The sequence below is a fragment of the Schistocerca serialis genome, chromosome 3 (genome assembly GCF_023864345.2).
Source record: "Schistocerca serialis cubense isolate TAMUIC-IGC-003099 chromosome 3, iqSchSeri2.2, whole genome shotgun sequence".
In the NCBI taxonomy this organism is placed as follows: domain Eukaryota; kingdom Metazoa; phylum Arthropoda; class Insecta; order Orthoptera; family Acrididae; genus Schistocerca; species Schistocerca serialis.
The window spans coordinates 893,499,629-893,516,661 of record NC_064640.1 but is presented as its reverse complement, the minus strand read 5'-3'; the positions used below and the strand labels follow the sequence as shown (position 1 = coordinate 893,516,661).

Genomic DNA, 17,033 nt, shown 5'->3' with positions numbered 1-17,033 from the left:
GGTGTGACCTGTGCAAATTTCCAGTCTTTGGGAACCGATCTTTCGTCGAGTGAACGGTTGTATATGATTATTAAATATGGAGCTAATGCATCATCACACTTCGAAAGGAATCTAATTGCTATACAGTCTGGACCAGAAGACTTGCTTTTATTAAGCGATTTAAGTTGTTCACTACACCGAAGATATTTACTTCTACGTTACTGACGTTGGCAGCTGGTCTCTATTTGAATTCTGGAATATTTACTTCATCTTCTTTTGTGAAGGCATTTCGAGAGGCTGTGTTTAGTAACTCTGCTTTGGCAGCACTGTCTTCGATAGTATCTCCATTGCCATCACGTAGAGAAGGCACTGATTGTTTCTTGCCGCTAACATACTTCACATACTTCACATACTAACAGAATCTCTTTGGATTTTCTGCCAGGTTTCGAGACAAATTTTCGTAGTGGAAACTGTTATAAGCATCTCGCATTGAAGTCCACACTAAATTTCGAGCTTCTGTAAAAGATCACAAATCTTGGAGATTTTTGCATCTGTTTAAATTTGGCATGTTTGTTTCATTGTTTCTGCAACAGTCTTCTAACTCGTCTTGTGTACCAAGGAGGATCAGCTCCGTTGTTTGTTAATTTATTTGGTTTAAATGAAACAACAAGTTTATTGTTCCCAGTTCGCAGTACCAGTTCGTATAAACCTTTCAATTGCTGCCGATACTATTTCTTTGAATTCAAGCCACTTCTGGTCTACACTTACATTATTAATTTGGAATGAGTGGAGATTGTCTCACGAAGCCGTCAAATTAATTTTTATCTACTTTTTTGAACAGGTATATGTTTTGCTTATTTTTGGAGAATTTGGGGATTACAATATTCAATCTCACTACGACAACCCTGTGTTCACTAATCCCTGTATCAGTTTTGATGCTCGTTATTAACTCAGGATTATTTGTTGCTAAGAGGTCACGTGTGTTTTCCCAACCGTTTACTATTCGTGTGGGCTCATGAACTAACTGCTCGAAATAATTTTCAGAGAATGCGTTTAGCACAATATTGGATGATATTTTACGCACACCTCTGGAATTAAACGTGTATTTTTGCCAACATAACGAGGGTAAATTAAAGTCACCACCAACTACGAGGGCTATCCACAAAGTACATTACGTTTTGGAATTAAAAATAAATAAAGTATTGGAAATTTTTTTATTATATACAGATGAAAGCCACACTTAAATACTACTTTTCTACATAGTTGCCATTTAAATTAAGGCACTTATCGTAGCGATGGACGAGCTTCGAAATTCCTTCAACGTAAAATTCGGCCGCCTGCGCCTTCAACCACATGGTTACCTCTTTTGGGACAGAAAAGGTGTGATTTTTGTGGATTTCCTGGAAAGAGGCACTACAATAAACTCTCAACGGTGTTGCCAAACTCTGCACAACCTCAGAAGAGCAATACAAAACAAGCGCAGGGGAAAGTTGGGCTCAAAGATCTTGCTGATTCACGACAACGCCCAGGCCCACACGGCAAATGCCACTCGTGAAGTTCTCGAATCTTTTAAGTGGGAGTTGTTTCCTCATCTGCCTCACAGTCCCAACGTGGCACCGAGAGACATCCACTTATTCCCAGCAATGAAGAAGTGGTTGGCTATGCAGCGTTTTGATCATGACACATAGCTTCAAGAAGAGGTAACCACACGTATTATCGTATGAGTCAGGTAAGTGTTTGAAACCAAACTCAAGTTTTCTTTGAACCTTTCCGAAACTGTATCATCTGAATTGCGAGGTCGGTAAAAGGATCCTATTATTATTTTAGTCCGGTTGCCAACAGTGACCTCTGCCCATAAAAACTCAAAGGGAGTATCTGCTTCAATTTCGTGACACGTTAAACTACTTCTAACAGTAACAAACACGCCTCCACCAACTGTGTTTAGCCTATCCTTTCGGAACATCGTTAGGTTCTTCACAAAAATTTCGGCTAAGCTTATATCCGGCTTTAGCCAGCTTTCAATGCCTATAACGATTTGAGCATCAGTGCTTTCTATAAGTGCTTGGAGCTCTGGTACTTTCCCAACACAGCTATGACAATTTACAACTGTTATACCAATGGTTCCCGTATTTACGTTGTTCCTGTGTTCGGCTTGCACCCTTTGTGACTGAAGCCCTTCTTGTGTTTTCCCGAGACCCTCTAACCTAAAAAACTGCCCAGTCCATGCCACACAGCCCCCTGCTAGCCGTGTAGCCGCCTGCTGCATATAGTGGACACCTGACCTAGGTGGACACCTGACCTAGGTGGACATCTGACCTAGGTGGTCTTCTATCACAAGATAGGGTAAGAACAAATGTTTTAGGTAGAATGAGCGTCGTGATATGCAAGTAGAATGTAGTCAGTTACTATTTAGCCATCGTCTAAGTCAGTTTCAAACAGTTGCAGTGGTATGACAGTGAAAGCCAGACTGCCGCAATTCCAGAAGCATTAATATTAAATTGGCACAAATGGAAGAAAAATGAGGTAAGCAGACCATACTGAAGCTGGTAAAAAATAGCCAAATTTAGTATAATGGAAATGCTATGAGTTGGGAACCACTGAACAATCATTTTGAGCCAGGGCGCGGTTAGATTTAGACAATTTAAAAATGCTGCAATTTGCAGTGTGGAAGTTGTACATTAGTTTTCAGCTGTGATAAGGCAAGATCATTCTTCCTTTAGTTTTGTTGCTTCTCATACTATAAAAAGAGTATAAATGCGTTTGTTATAGTCTCATCATATTATTTGTAGTTATTTAGACACACATTTTTCAGATAATCATCCTCTTTCTGCATCCTTAACAACTGAAAGCATTCTGTATAAGGAAAACTTTTTAGTGAAATACATTTGCAATAAAGTGACAAAAGTATTAACATCACTGAAACACTTTAACTTACACAACTTTGAATTGGAAATTAAAGTGAAAATTAGCTTTGCTAGTTTGTGATCAAACCACAAGGGCCACAAATTTCAGTAGTACTTACTCGAATGCTTATCTGTAGCTACTTTATGAAGGATTTGTCTGCAGATTCTGAACTGATTCAGTTGGTCATGCTATCTATACATAAAAGTTTAACCAAGCTTTATAATGAGGAAAGATTTCTGGTGCTAATATAAATGTGGAGACCTACTGCTTATTTCACCATCTTGGTCTGTACTAAAATAAAAAAAAAAAGCCGATGAAAGAAAACATCAACAACAAATTGAAAAATAGTTCACTTTTAATTGCAACTATATGCAGATATCCAGTGGGAAATTTTGAACTGTTTATGAGGAATCCGGATTCCTTACTAAGCAATCTGTCAGACAGCAGCAAGCAGCTAATACTTTGTGGTGACTTCAATGTCGATTTTCAAAAGGATTCTCACAGGAAAACTGATCTGGAAACATTATTTGGATCCTACAATTTGATCTCAGTAATTAACTTTCCAACATGAGGAGAGGGAATAAGAATAGAATAAATACTATAGTGCCTCAGAGTATAGATACTAATCAGTGGAAATGGTTGGAGTAATTAATGACTTCAGGACAAATGTTTTTTTTAATAGCTTATAAGAGATAACCTGGGATGAAATTTATAATGATCCAAATGCTAACAGTCAAAGGAACAATGATGTACACAGTTACAATACCAGAAGGAAAAATGACATTAATTACTCCACTTTAAGATTGTCTTTAGCACAAAAAGGTAGAATCTGAAAACAAACTGAAAAAGTGTCTCCTTGACAACTCCTTTTTTTCTGTAGGGGAATTTCCATTATTGTAATGTACAAAAGGTGGAGGATAGGAATTATTACTAACTCAGATATGTATATTTAACAAAAATAATAATTATAATAATTAAAAACCTTTTAGATGTTCAGCATGTAGCCATATTTACAAATTAATCTGTGATGTGAAAGTAAAATGACTCATACTTCTGTAAGTTTTCCCTTATCATTATTGATGCTCCTTACTCAGCCCTTTCATGTTTTTACACTTGCTGTATTAATGCACAGGGTGAGCATACAGCCTTTTCCTGATTTACAGAAATGTATTTCTCAGGAGCTATGCTAGATACACTTATGTGGTTTATGGCAAATGGTAGCTTAACTCAAAGTTTTTTATGGATACGCTCCCACATCTGCTGCATTTGTTGTCCGTAGAATGTTTACACAATATTCAATTTCACTCCGAGTCTTTGCTAGCATCCGTGGCCATGATGCCATGATATTGGGCCTTTGTATATGTACACACCATCAGAGAGCAGGCAAATGATTAGAGTTCCAATTCTCTGTGACAGATAGAATGGCCAGTTGTGTGCATTAGTGTTTTTACCAGGCCTGAAAGGGTATATAAGGTGTGTGAACAGAATCAAATGTTGAGTAATCACTGTCAAGGACACAAAGCTGGTAAATACTTTTGTAAGACAGAGTCATCAGAACCTGATAGACTATGAAAGGCGCCTCACTGTGGGTCTCCATTTGGCCAGCTCGTTGTATTGTGCAATGTCCAGATCCATTGGGCATTTGGATGTGGCATTGCACTGATGATGGACTGCATGGTAACATGAGGGCAGCAAACCTGGTTGGCTGGTTGGTTGGTTGTTTGGTGTAGGGAACCAAGAAGTGAGGTCATTGATCCCATGATCCAATGTGGCAGAAACCAAGGAATGAACAACATAAACTGCAAAGTTCAGTCAAGGAGACGGGAAAGCTGGCAAACAAAGAGGTAAAACAAATATGGCAACAGCACCACCCCAAACCCTTCCCAATCCCCGCATCATACCATGACCATAACACAACGGGAACAACACCAAGGGAAGATGACACACGAAAAGGGAAACAAAATGGCACTAAAGACCAGACAAAATGTAGTGAAAGAGGAAAAGGCAGTGGGGTACCTGGCCAGTGTGGAGGCTAAGTTAAGGCCTCCATAACCAACGTCAACGCTAACTGAGGGACTTCAGTTCAAGGGGGAAACTCAAGGACATATACCTAGTACGACAATCCATTTTTGCAAAGAAATCCAATGACAGACCTAACTACATGAGGGTCATCCACTAACACCCAGGGAGAGCATTTTTAGTGCGAAGGGCCAAACGACGGGTGGAGTCCAGTGAAATATGGACCATTGTGATGGGTGCCTCACAGCTACAAAGGGGAGCACAGCTCATTGTGGAGAAAAAAAGCATGGATCACCCTAGTATGGTCAATACGAAGACAGCAGAGGGTGGTTGATTCCTGCTAGGAGAGGCAGAGGGAAGAATGCCATATGGTGGGAGTCTCCCTGATTGCATGAAGTTTATTAGACAGAGGGGTAGGTCCCAAAGAGTTGGCCCATGATTTAACAAAAGGGATCTGACATAAAGCCGCAAATCCATCCCCAAAGGTATCACAGAGAACAGGCATTATGTGGCCGCAGCCCCAGCCACACAATTTGGTAGCTCATTACCTGGGATACCACCCTCCCCCCCACAAAAAAAAAAAAAAACACAACCCCACCAGAGGAAATCAATCAAAGCAGCAGCATCACTAGGATCAGCAAGGAGGTCATGAATGGCAGAGACCAAGGGGTGGAAGGAAAAACACCGAGTGATAGACTGAAAGCCACTCATTGAGTCTGTACATAATAAAACTTGGGTGACAGAGAACTGTTTAATAAAGCAGAGGGCCCAATAGTTCATCACTAATTCCGAAGTAAACAGCACTCATGTGGCAGGCAAGGGTGCTCTGTGCCAACAAAAGACATGAAGGCATATCCCACATGACCAGCAGATTTAGAGCGACAAGTGTAAAAAACAGTGGCATCCTAAAACTTCCTTAAGAGCGTATGGAACAAACAACTGAACACTAATTGGAGCAACGGAGGCTTTTGGACCCTGGAAGAGACCCAATCGAATCCTGGGACGATGGATTAACCAAGCGGTGGTGATTGGGAGAGGAAGTTGGGAAGAGAACAAGGAGGGGAGATGGAAATTGCTGCAAAGAGAAGCGAGGTGGAGCAAAACCATTGAACTCACATGAGGGTGGGTGGGTGATGTCCCGAAGCTGCAAAAAGTCGAAGAAGAAGAAGAAGAAGAAGAAGAAGAAGAAGAAGAAGAAGAGAGAGAGGGGGGGGGGGGGGTCGGGGCAGGATAAGAGTGGATAGTGACTGCATTGGAAACCAGGAACTGGGAGTGCCGAACTGAAGGAGGAGGGAAGGCTATTGACAGGGCTAGTGCGAAAGGCCCTGTTGGCTAAAACCCAAAAACAGCCAACTTTCAGAAGGAGGGTAGGGAGCAACCAAGTAAGCTTATTGTCAAAAAGAAGACCAAAGAAATGCATCTGGGGTGCCACAGTCAGTTGTTGGGCATAGAGGTAGACCTCCAGATCAAGATGGACCACAATAAGGCAACAGAGATGCACCACCCTCGACTTGAGGGGATAGAATTGAAAACTGTGTGTGTTCACATGAAAGTGCCCCAGATGACACACTGAAGCTGTCGTTGTGCACAGGCCACTGAGTGGGAGCTAGACCAAATACAGAAATCATCTGCATATAGAGCACAGGTGATCAACAGTCCGGCAAAGGCCATAATTCCATTAACAGCAATGAGAAAAATAAGGACATTTAATACAGAGCTTTATGGAACACCATTCTCCTAGTTCTGAGAACAGAACCAACCCAAACTCTGAACAACTGAAGGGAGAGAAATGGTGAATAAAAATTGAGAGGGGGTCCCAGAGATTCCAGTCACAGAGAATACATGGGATAGGATAGTGCCAAGCTGTGTCGTAGGCCTTATGAAGGGCAAAGAGAACTGTGAGAAGATGGCAGTACTGAGAGAAGGCCAACCAAGCTGAGGTTTTCAATCAAAGCTGATGATCGATTGGAGACCATCCCTCCTAAAAGTTGCGCTGGTGAGGAGATAAAAGTTTCTGAGATTTGAGAATCCAACTGTGTCGATTAGCCACAATCTCTTCAAGTAACTCCCAGAGGACATTAGTCAGACTGACGGGCCACAACTGTCAAGGGACGACGGGTTCTTGCTGGGTTTAAGGACAGGAACCACAATACCGTCTCCCCATTCAGAACGGAAAATGCCTCAGAGTCAAATACAGTTACACACCTGGATGGAATCAGGTATAAGTACAAGGACAGTATTGTGGGAAGAAGAGACGGATAGAAAAAGTTCCCACCCAGTAAAAGGTTCATTATAGAATTCCACCTGACAAGGGGTAGAACATAAATGGGGAGCTTCAGCCTGTCGGCTCCGGGTGAGGAAGGCGACTGGATAGGAGGCCGATGTCGATGCCCTTGCAAAATGGAGCACGAGGTGTTCCATGAGAACTGATGGATCTGTGCAAAGGCTACCTGGAAAGGCAAAGCTCAGAATAAAAGACTGCCGCTGACAACCTTGGAGGGTGCTGAGTCTAGGCCACTCTTGTGAGGAACCGACAGAAGAATCTAGGGAGGAAACAAAGTGTTCCCAACACACTCGCTTGATCCATTTTATTAAGTAACATGCTTTGACATGAAGGCATTTAAAGGTAATAAGACTGGCAGAGGACAAGGGTTGCTTAAGACGTTGCAAGGCACGATGGTGAGAATCAACGGGAAGTGGTCACTATCACAGAGGTCAACATGTGGTGACCACTATAAGGATGGAAGAAGGGGAAGGTAAGTGAGAGAAAGATCAATGGCAGAGAAAGTGCTGTATGTGGCACTAAAATGAGTACAAGAACCATCATTAAGAAGCCGCAGGTCGTGGTCCGCAATAAATTGGTCCCTAAGGAGCCCCCGACTAGATGAAAAAGCACTGCCCCACAAAGAATGATGGGCATTAAAAGCCCAAGGAGGGTGAAAGGAGGGGACAGTTGCTGAAGACTGACAGTTAGGGCAGTCGGGATAGGTGGCCTGTCAGGAGGGATATGGAGATTGCGAACAGTGACCGCAGAGTACAAGTGGACCCAGACGGCAACTGCTTCCAATGTGGTATGAAGGGGGATTCATGTACTAGCAACGCCTGTGCGGACCAAAGTGCAAAAGCCACCAAAAGCCTCAAAGAGCCAACCTGGTTCCAACAGAAAGCACACAACCCACAAAGAAGCAGTGAGTGAGCATCAGTAAAATGAGATTCCTGGAGAATGACCCACATTGCTGAGTAAAAGGAAATAAAGGAGTGCAACTCCAGGACATGACAATAGTATCTATTACAGTTCCACTGAATAAGAAGGCAACAATGATCCAAATGGAAGGTGAAAGGGCAGGATCCAATCAAGTTGCCTGGTCACCATCCATTACCAACAAGGACAGGGTGACATCCACAAATAAGCAACCAGACTCAGGTTGCGAGGGGGGAGGTGGCAGCTTTGGCGTCACTTCTTCTCCTCCCTCTCCCCCCACCACCACCACCACCACCACCACCACCTCCTCCTCCTACTCCTACTGCTACTCCTACTCCTACTCCTCTTTCATAGGTCGAGGAGGGCAGGCCACAGTGGGAGCGCAGGCTTCTGCAAGATGCAGAACTGAAAGTGAGCAGGAAACCTCGGGGCGCATGGACTGTGGGTCCTACAGCTGAGCTGTGGCAGCAGGCCTCTGGCCTGGGAGACACCATGGGGAAGGGCCCTGGGAGGAAGCCCCATCACCAGTGGGTGCCCAAGAAGAGGGACACTTCTCCAGCCAGGGAGGGGAAGCGGCACCCAGAGGGGAAGGCATGGGAACTGCAGGGGAGAAGGGGGGAGAACTGGGTTAGGGAGAAGGGGGGAAAGGATGTAAAAGAGGCAAAATTAGATGTCAGCGACACAGGGTGAAGTGAGTCATATATCTGTTGGCCTCATCATAGGATAAACTATCAAGGGACTTATACTCCTGTATCTTCTTTTCCTTCTTATAAAAAGAGCAGTCTGGTGAGCACAGAGAGTGACGGTTCTGACAATTAACACACACGGGTGGCAGAATACAGGGGCTCCCCTCATGAAGTGGATATCCACATTCACCACATAGAGGGTCTGCTGTAAAGCTGGAAGACATGCGCCTGAAACGCACGCACCGAAAACACCTCATGGGTGGCAGGATGTACGGCTTCTTGTTCACCAATAACACATAGCCTTGACCTTCTCTGGGAGGTTATCTCCCTACGATACCAGAATAAAGGTGCTGGTATGGGTACAATTGTCCTAACAACCTATCTAAACACGCCAAACAAAATGAACATCCCATTGCTCGAGACTGGCCTGGAGTTTCTTATCAGTTTGAAATACAAGGGTCTTATTAAAAATGATTCCCTGAACTAAAGTGGCAGTTGACCCTAAGTAACGAAAAGTGTGAGGTCATCCACATGAATGCTACAAGGAACTCAAACTTTGGTTACATGATAAATCAGTCTAATCTAAACACCGTAAATTCAACTAAATACCTAGGTATTACGAACAACATAAATTGGAAGGAACATACAGAAAATGTTGTGGGGAAGGCTAACCAAAGACTGCATTTTATTGGCAGCAGGACACTTAGAAAATGTAACAGACCTACTAAGGAGACTGCCTACACTATACTTGTCCGTCCTCTTTTAGAATACTGCCGCGCAGTGTGGGATCCTAACCAGATAGGACTGACGGAGTACATCGAAAAAGTTCAAAGAAAGGCAGCACGTTTTGAATTATCGCGAAATATGGGAGAGAGTGTCACAGAAATTATACAGGATTTGGGCTGGACATCATTAAAAGAAAGGCATTTTTCATTGTGATGGTTATCTTCTCACGAAATTCCAATCACCAGTTTTCTCTTCCAAATATTTTGTTGACACTGACCTATATAGGGAGGAACGATCACCACGATAAAATAGGTGTTCATTCTTTACGTGCACTATACGAGATTGGAATAATAGAGAATTGTGAAGGTGGTTCGATGAACCCTCTGCCAGACACTTAAATGTGAGACACTTAAATGTGATTTGCAGAGTATCCATGTAGATGTGGATGTAAATATATATTCAACGACTGAGGACCAGTAATGGACACCAGCATATCACCAGGATGGTCTCACGCCTTCAGGTCTGCTGATTGAATGGCAGTAGTAATTATGATCAACAGCAAACCCGACCGCACATCACTGAGAAATTCCTCTTCACCGAACTTGTCTTCAATATCTTCCACAAAAAAATACTGGCTTGATGGCAGTGAACGTGTCCCCATCAGTCCTAGTGCAGCCAGGGTATCGGACAAGTGTTTCACTTCAAGCCGGCAAGCCTGTCCCTCTTCCTAGAGTGTAGTCAGGGAAGGGAAGGCTGCAGGGTCATAATAAACAGCATTAAATGAGCCACTACCAACAAAAGAGATGGCCACAGAAGAATGGCTAGTTTTTTGGAGTTTAATATGTTTCATACGCAAAGCATCCATCCTGATACCAACCACTCCAATCAGGGTCCCTCCTCAAAAGGCGCCATCCAGCCACAGCAAGGGCCGTCTGGCATGTTACGATGCTCCAGAATGACAAGCAACCACTCCTAGGCATGCATGAGGAGGCAACAGGTATCAGATGTATGATCCCTGTGTTGTCAAGGGGCTCAGCCAGATGGGTACATAAGAGCCCCAAGACACGGACTGGTTACATGTGCTGGTAGCCTAGCGATACTGGAGATGCTGGTACGGTGGTGAAGGAAGATGGGAAGGAGGGGGTGCGGGGAAGATCCATGCCACAGGAGCCCGGAACAGAAGAAGGGGTCACAACAGTTTAGTGCACAATGTGTGCCATGCCACGCACAAACTCCCGGAAGAACAGTGATCTTCAGGGTGTCCATACCCATTGACAATGTTTTGGTTGACTACGTCTGACCATCCCAAGGGAGGATCATTGTATTGTGCAACAAGCACATCATAAACCATACCACATCTGTACCTGCCATCCAAGAACTAGTAGTGTACTCCCTGCAACATTCTGTGTCATCCCAGACCATCGGTCAGAGACTAGTAGCCACCGAATTGTGGAATTACTATCTCATGTGTAGACTGCTGGTGATACCACAATACAATTCAATGTGCTTGGAGCGATACTGTGACTACAGATGAATGGTGTTGCATTGTGTTCAGTAATGAATCGCAGATCTGCACTATTCCTGGATGACCACTGTCAGCAATAATGTCGGCAACCTGGGAACCTAGGTATAGGTCTCATTCTTCCAATGTTTTGGAGAGGCACTGTTGTGTTACTCCTGGTGTTACTGTGTGGCAAGCCATTGGGAATGACTTCAGGTCATGTCTGGTAGTGACTAAGGGAATTCTGATGGCAGAACAGTATGACATGAACATCCAGCATTCTCATGTGTTACCTTTCGCATGACAGTATTATGGTGTGACTTTTCTCAAAGATAGTGCTCATCCATCCATGCCACATATGTCTATGAATTGTCTTCACAATGTTCATGGTACTTCCGTGGCTAGCTAGATTCTCAAGTCTGTCCCTGATAGAAAGTGTGGGATCAACACAGATGTCAACTCCACCCCAGAGCCAGTATCCAGGATAACACAAACCAATTACAGCAGTTGTGGGCCAGCATGCCTCACAAGTGGATACAACAGTCTTGATGACGTCTTCCCCAAATGAATCAGTGCATGCATCCAGGCCAGACAGGGTGCAATGTCATACTGATAAGCTGGTTCATACTGCCAAGTTCTTTGTAAATTTGACTCAGTCTTGTAATCACTGAAATGACATCACATACCCTGTCCTCCCATAAAGTTTCAATTTGTTTCCTCCTCCCTCCTGCATGCTTCACTGTCTTTTGTCAGGTGGTTTATAATGTAGAAATAAACAGTATGTGGAAAATATTATTAAATAAAACACTAAACCAAAAGGAATTTAATTAAAATTCTAAATGAATTACTTTCAACTTATATTACTATATCTGTTATTGGCTGCCTCTGAACCACCCGAGTTTGCCAACTAACTACAACTATATCTGCATTTAGACCTACTGTTACTACACTGTTTTATATTGTCCTCACTGGTATGTGAATACCTTGGCAATCCTTAAGTCTATGTATACCCATTTGGGTGAACACTGCAACTTCTTTAAACTTTCTCTTAACCATTTTTTAGCCATGGATATCATTCTCAATCATCCAGATAGATAACATTTCTTCTTAGTCTTCTACTTTGCCCTTCAGATCCATTGACATCATTTTGATATTGAGAGTGTCCACTCGATTTTAAAGTTGAGGAACAACTTTTTACATGTGAGACCTTAACTTTTCCTGGCGAATTGAATGTTCAAATGACTTACGGGTTTGCTGCCGGGTTACGTAGTCAACCACCACCGATATTTCGACAGGAGCAGACCCTGCCATTCTCAAGAATGGCAGGGTGTGCCCCTGTCGAAATATCGGCGGTGGTCAACGACGTTACCCGGCAGCAAACCCGTAAGTTATTTGAACAATCTTTTAGATATTCAAAATGCAGCAAATTAACTCTACCCTAAAAATTTTGATCATTTACAGCTGTTTGCGAATTACAGTCTAATTGTCTGTATTCCCTCTCAACCTTGAAACAAGGGCAATTTAAAATGACACGGTTAGCAGAACCTTCCACTCCACATTCACAACTCCATGTAGATGTTTAGGGTATGGACCATGATCTGTTAAGAGGTGCACCATACCTCAAGTAGCATCAATGTTGTGCATACTGAGCCTGTTCTTAATGCCTGAGAACACACTCCACACAGTTAGTTAGTTGCACGTTCCATTGATCAATTGCATGGTACGGAAGCTGTTATGATGTGGAATGTGTCAAGTGCACAAGAAACGCACATATGAAAAGAGATTTTTTGCATTGTGTGGATAGAGAGGTCGACATAAGCAAGAACACCGAGAGAGGGAAAGGTAGGGCAGAAGGGAAGGAAAGAGGACAGAAAGGGAGGGGCACAGGAAAGGAAATGCAGCCTGGGATAGAAGAAGGGGTTACAATAGTTTAGAGCACAATGTGTGCCACGCCACGCATAGGGCTTATTTCAATAGTGGTCTAAGTCCATTTTTGTTCATTCTGAGATACAGAGTCCTAAAGTTGAATGAGCGCTGAAAAATCTGCAGTTGAGATACCTGAAATATTGAAGTATATGTACTTTAATATTTCTGGTATCTCAACTGCAGATTTTTCAGTGCTCATTTAACTTTAGGACTCTGTATCTCAGAATGAGCAAAAATGGACTTGTACCACTATTGAAATAAGCACTTCATATATATACCCCATGACCTTAAATTGCACAACATGCACATACTATATTAATAGATTTATTTATTACTATTCAAGAATTCATCTATGGTATGGAAGGAATTGTCAAGGAGATATAATTTCAGTTATTTTTGAAGCTATTGCTGCTGTCTGTGAACATTTTATTTCATCTGGTAATTTGTCAAAAATTTTTATAGCAGCGTATTTTACCCCTTTCTGTGCCAAAGACAGGTAGAGTACAGGATAGTGTAAGTCTTTCTTTTTTCTAGTATTATAATCATGACTGTCACTGTTGTTTTTAAACTGGTCCATGTTGTCGAGAACAAAGTTCATTAGTGAGTAATGTACTGTGAGGCTGATGTTAGAATTCGCAACCTTTTAAAAACATGCCTACAAGATGTGCGACTATGAACCCCACACATTATTCTAACCACTTTCTTTTGAGCAGTGAAAACTTTTTGGGTAACAGATTTGCAGGTATGACGAAGAAATGTAAATTCAAATGTGCTTGTGGTGCTTTATATTCAGACATTATGTTGTGTGATGCGACCGTATACAATGTAACTGATTTCAAACTGAGGGAACAGATTTTCAAACAGTCCAATCCATCATCTCAGCACACAGTGCAAATACTAGATCAGTATGATTCCGATGCCTCGTAGGCCGGTAAGTTTGAGCAGCCAGCAATTTGTCAGGTCATGTCATTCCTTGCTCGCAACTGACCCATTAGGCAGCAACACCTTGGACACACTACGCTGCGTAAACAGTTCTCTAAACAGGCAGTTACACAGGCGAACAAAATTAAATCATGCCCTCGGTGCTATTTACGACACAAATGCCAAGACTGCCCGTCCAAACAAGCACAATGTTATGCTTGTGGAAAGAAAGGACATGTACAATCCGTATGTTTGCAACAGAACAAACTTAACAATTCCACACAATCACACAAATCTAGTCACAATGTTCCCGTCATCAATGCCATGTATTCAAAGCCTGCTACAGGCATTAGCAAAACTAGCTTCCGAACGATTTCTTCAGTGCTATGGCAGCCCAACAAGCTTTTTGTACATTTGCATATTAGTGGAAAATGTGTGAAATTTCAGTTGGATATGAGTGCCTCTGTTACATTGCTGGATCGTAACACACAAGAACAGTTAGGCTCTTCTAAAACTAGCACGCATTTGATAGCATAAAATGGACAAGACATTCCCGTTCTCAGAAAATGTACTTTGCCTGCTATGTATCGATCGCATATGCGACCTGTGACTTTCACTGTGCTACACTCATGTGATTGTGAGAACATATTGGCCTTGATTCTTTTTATTTGTTTGCCTTTAAAATTCAGGACAATGTCTTGTCAGTGTCTGCATTCAATGCAAAAGATGGAGTACCTAGCTTGCTGAAGGAATTCCCTGAACTCTTTTCTGAAGGTTTAGACAAGGCTAACAATTTTTTTGTACATACTACTACGAAAGACACTGCTCAGCCGAAATTTTTCCAGGCCACAAATGTTCCCATTCCATTATGGGACAAAGTTGCTGCTGAACTTAAAGAATTGCAAGATAGTGGAGCTATTGCACCCACACAAGCTAGTCAATGAGCGACTCCACTGGTTTTGCTTCCCAAACTTTCAGGCCGCATTCGTCTCTGTGTTGATTTAAAGTGTACAGTCAACCAACAAACTATGATTCATACTTATCCATTGCCATGCCCAGAGGATCTCATAGACAGATTAGGTGTTGGTCGTTACATTTCAAAAATTTATTTTCGTGATGTACATCTTCAAATACCACTAAATGAAGGAGTTCAAGAAGTGTGTGTTGTGAACACTCATTTAGGCTTTCAAATAACTTCTGGGAATTCAGCCAGGTAACACTTTCAGCAACAGCCGATATTTCAGTGGGAGAACACCCCGCGCCATTTTCAAGGCAAACTGCAATGGACAGGTGACGTATATGCAAATTAAAATCCTCAGTTCTCGGTCTGATGCATGAAAGATAACACACACGCTCAACACTAGTGCCACCAAAGATGACCAAAGTCAGAGCTATCGATAGACTATGAACTCAGAGGTGAGGTAGCATTGGCTCTGTCCCTCTGTTTTTCGACAAGGGAGAGAGCCAGATTCCAAGCAGAGTTTAAACAAAAACCTCCATCCCTGTTAATGGGGTTTCTCGCTAATTTAATCTCAACTGCCTCCTTAATAACACTGTCCCAATAGCTGGACGTGCATGCCAATATCTCGGTGTTGTTACATAACATGGGGTGACAAGTATACAAGCAATGTTCAGCAATAATAGATTTACTTGGCTGCTGTAATCGTGTGTGCCGTTTATGCTCAGTACATTGATCCTCCATGGTCCTGATAGTTTGACCAATATATGCCATGCCACAGCTACAAGGAATGCGATATACACTGGTCTTACGCAGACCAAGATCATCCTTAACAGAACTCAAAATGCTCTAATTTTAAGTGGAGGTCAGAAAACACATTTCACATCGTATTTCTGTAAAATACAACCGATCTTGTTGGAAGCGTTTCCTATGTATGGTAAAAAGGCAGTAGACTTAGGTGTCGACTCAGAATTACCATTAATCATCCGATGTACAGTTGGTCGATAGTGCAACGCACGTTCCATCTGTCTATCACTATAACCATTTTGACGAAATGTAACTTCAAGATGGGACAGGACAGCTGGCAAAGTCTCAGCGTCAGAAACGACATGTGCCCTGTGTACCAAGGTACGAAGTACCCCTTCACTCTGAGCCGGATGGTGACAACTATTAGCCCTGTAAGTACAAGTCGGTGTGAGTACGTTTCTTGTAGACAGCATGCCCCAATGATACATCATCCTTCCTCCTAACCAACACGTCAAGAAAGGGAAGGCAACCATCCTCTTCCACCTCCATCATAAAACGAATGTTCAGGTGGATCAAGTTCAGATGTTCTAGAAATGCATTCAAATTCTCCCTACCATGAGGCCAAACAACAAAGGTATCATCAACATATCTAAAGAAACAGGCGGGTTTCAAAGGCGTCGACTCCAATGCACGTTCCTCGAAGTCTTCCATAAACAAATTTGTGATCACAGGATACAACGGACTACCCATCACAACTCCATCAGTCTGCTTGTAATACTGGTCATTTTCCAATGGTATTTGGAACAGCTGACTGCTCAAGTGCCAAACTGCTGAAATTATTTGGACAGTATTGTCATAGCAGGTCGTGCATCTTAAGAACACATTGCAAATTTAAGTGCTTTGTTTCGTGTGTCATCTAATGCAGGACTAAAATGTAGACTGGCCAAGTGTTATTTTTTTAAACCTGAGTTGCAGTATCTTGGTCATCTCATAAACAGCCAAGGTGTACATCCTCTTCAGTTGCATTTGTTAGCGATACGAGATTTGCCAGTCCCTCCCAATGTCGCAGAATTGCAGTCAGTCTTAGGGAAAACTAAATACTACATTCGGTTCATACACAAATTGCAGCCCACTTGCATCGCAAGACTGTCCCCTTTTTTTGGACAGATGAGTGCCAAGAAGCTTTTCAAAAACTTAAAAGATGCATTGCTTAGTGATCGATGTTTGGTGCACTTTGATCCCGACAAACCAGTTGTGTTGCAAGTTGATGCTTCCTCTTATAGAGTTGGTGCACTACTTTTGCACAGAACTGGTGATAACGGCAGACCTATTGCTTTCAAATCAAAAGTATTGTCCCAAGCTCAGTGTAACTACTCACAAATGGAGAAAGAGGCATTGATTATTGTGTATGGTGTCACCAAATTCCACCACTATTTGTATGACAGGATATTCTACTTAGTAATA

General features: G+C 42.5%; 1 protein-coding gene and 1 long non-coding RNA gene across 7 annotated transcripts in view; one reads left to right on the top strand and one right to left on the bottom strand.

Moving 5' to 3' along the window:
* Window positions 1-17,033, bottom strand: part of LOC126471137 (delta(14)-sterol reductase LBR-like) — an 887,948-nt gene that overhangs the window by 582,338 nt on the left and 288,577 nt on the right. The gene's annotated exons all lie outside the window — the stretch shown is intronic.
* LOC126471143 (uncharacterized) overlaps window positions 1-17,033 on the top strand; it is a 611,803-nt gene that overhangs the window by 592,917 nt on the left and 1,853 nt on the right. The window lies entirely within an intron of this gene.